Source organism: Triticum dicoccoides, chromosome 4B (assembly GCF_002162155.2).
Source record: "Triticum dicoccoides isolate Atlit2015 ecotype Zavitan chromosome 4B, WEW_v2.0, whole genome shotgun sequence".
Taxonomy (NCBI): Eukaryota; Viridiplantae; Streptophyta; class Magnoliopsida; order Poales; family Poaceae; genus Triticum; species Triticum dicoccoides.
In genome coordinates this window covers 125,037,359-125,040,392 of record NC_041387.1, presented here as the reverse complement: position 1 = coordinate 125,040,392, position 3,034 = coordinate 125,037,359, and positions in this window count along the sequence as shown.

Sequence of the window (3,034 nt, the reverse complement as noted above, 5' to 3'; positions counted from 1 at the left end):
TCTCAATACAATGTTCTCCCCCTCTCTTGTGGAGATCTATTCGATGTAATCTTCTTTTTGCGGTGTGTTTGTTAAGACCGATGAATTGTGGGTTTATGATCCAGCTTATCTATGAATAATATTTGAATCTTCTCTGAATTCTTTTATGTATGATTGAGTTATCTTTGCAAGTCTCTTCGAATTATCCGTTTGGTTTGGCCAACTAGATTGGTAGTTCTTGCAATGGGAGAAGTGTTTAGCTTTGGGTTCAATCTTGTGGTGTCCTTTCCCAGTGACAGAAGGGGCAACAAGGTACGTATTGTATTGTTGACATCGAGGATAACAAGATGTTTTTTTTATCATATTGCATGAATTTATCCCTCTACATCATGTCATCTTGCTTAAGGCGTTACTCTGTTTTTTACTTAATACTCTAGATGCATGCTGGATAGCGGTCGATGAGTGGAGTAATAGTAGTAGATGCAGAATCATTTCGATCTACTTGTCTTGGACGTGATGCCTATATACATGATCATACCAAGATATACTCATAATTATGCTCAATTCTGTCAATTGCTCAACAGTAATTTGTTCACCCACCATAGAATATCTATGCTCTTGAGAGAAGCCACTAGTGAAACCTATGGCCCCGGGTCTATTCTCATCATATCAATCTCCATTACTTTATTACTTGCTTTGTTTTTTACTTTGCATTTTACTTTTCACTTTGCATCTATATACCAAAAATACCAAAAATATTATTTATCATCTCTATCAGATCTCACTCTTGTAAGTGACCGTGAAGGGATTGACAACCCCTAATCGCGTTGGTTGCGAGGAGCTATCATTTTGTGTAGGTACGAGGAACTTGTGCATGGTCTCCTACTGGATTGATACCTTGGTTCTCAAAAATTGAGGGAAATACTTACGCTACTTTGCTGCATCATCATCTCCTCTTCGGGGAAATCCAACGCAGTGCTCAAGAGGTAGCACTCGCCGGGCGCCGCTAGGGAAGCTCTTCGTCAGGTGAACCTTGTCATGGAGCAGGTGAAAGTGATGCATGAAGCTAGCCAGGTAGCTTACAACGCCAGCACTGCCCTTCATACCAATGTTCAGGTTAGCAAAATTCCGACTGAACTTTTGAGTGTTGCTTTATATCTGATCATCCACTGGGGTGTTCCTTTGTTTAGAATTTAGGAAATCTTCAACTCTGCTCGCCTCGAGCTGAGTCCCAATAAACTGTTCGAATCAGTGGGGGCACGCCGAGTGCACCAACTGGGTGTAGTCCCCGAGACCACGGTCGACTGCTGGCAGTCGACTGAGGTCTAATGATGTATCCTCTTGCTTTTTTTTGAACTCACGCTGGGCAGGCCCTGCTAAGTATTGATCTGATCCAGTGGGGGCACACTAAGTGCACCCACTGGGTGTAGTCCCCGAGACTATTGTTGAATATTTGATTCGGCAGTAGTCTTAGAGTAATTTTTCTCTGTCACTGTCTCTTATTTCTGTCGACTGACATATCTCTCTTGCTGGTTGTAGAGGTCTTGTGATCTTGGAGCTTGGCTCTCCGAATTAAAGAAGAAGCATATCAGCGTTGAACTTGACCTTGAACTCGCGAAGAAGAATCTCAAGACTGCTCAAGAAGAAACGGCCATCATGGGAGGTAATCATTCGACCGTTTTGTCTGCTTTGTAGCTCGCACTTCGCACTGGTTTTTCTTTCAGTCTCTTTGAACCGAGTGACTTCACACAAGCAGATGTGCATAGTGAAAATCACCAACTTCAGGCTCATCTGAAGAGTGTTGTTTCTTTAGAGAGGATGAAGGAGGCTTTGGAGAAGAAGGACCTAGACCTTGCCGCTGCTCAGAAGGAAGCGCGTGAGAAGATGAAGCTTGCGGACCAGAAGCTGGCTTCAGTCGGCAAATTGGAGGAGGAGAACGCGAAGTTGAAGGCCACCATCTCGGAAGCTAACCAGGAAGTTGAGCAGCTGAGGAAGGACAAGGAGAACCTGACCACAGAAGTCGGCGGCCTCAGAGCCAAGATAGACAAGCTGGAGTCTTATCTGGAACAACTTTCTGTGAAACTTGTTCTAAAGCTTGAAGGTGTGATCATTCGACTAGTCAATTTGTCATCGATTGAAGTTTGTTGTTATATTGTCAACTCATCGTTTTTCGCGATGGGACAAAACTGTGTCAGGACTTTGAAGCTGAAACTGGGCAGGTCGAGACAGGTCTCGGCCCCATCAATTGTCCCATGAAAGATGATGTTGCAATGAATCAGTTGTGATTGGAGTCGCGCTTGGATGGTGCAATAGCTTATATGGCTTGACTGAAGGCGTCAATGACCCGAGTGGACGCTGAACTCTGGCCTCGGGTGGAACTTTCCCAAGACCTCGAGTCGCTGATGACTCGACTCAATCAGATCCCAGGCCGAGTGCAAGAATGGAAGAAGTCCTCAGCTTGTTGTGGTGCTGACATCGCCTTGTCATTGGTCCGAGTGCACTGCAAGGAGGCTAAGGAAGACAAGCTGGCTGCTCTCAAGGTAGCGAATACTAAGAAGCACTCTTTTTAGTCCTTCATGGACACCTTCCTCGAGGCAGCCACTCGTATTGCCGATAGCATCGACCTCGACAGCTTCTGCGACCCAGCCAGTCCTTCTCCCACTGAGTGATTTGAAAAACATTGTGCTTCACCTTTATTTGCCTCGGAATGCCGAGTGACTTTGTAATTGTTAAAACTCCTTCGGGCCTGACGCCCGAGTACTTTAATCTGCGGTTATGAAGGTTTGGATTTATCTTTGAACATGTTGCATTCACCTTCGAGTGAAATTCGTTCTTCTCCCGAATTGGTTTCTGTTTGTTTGATGCAGCTCCTGAAGAAGAATCGACACACGACCAGTTGGAGGATCCTTGAGTAGACTTGATCAGCTCATCAGCAAGGCACTCAGCAATGGTCTTGAACGTTCCTATCAGCTGTCTGCTTTGACGCCAGCCGTTGGATGGGCCTTTGTCAGTGCACACAATCTCGTCCTTCTTCTTGACGGTGCGCCCCCCCCCC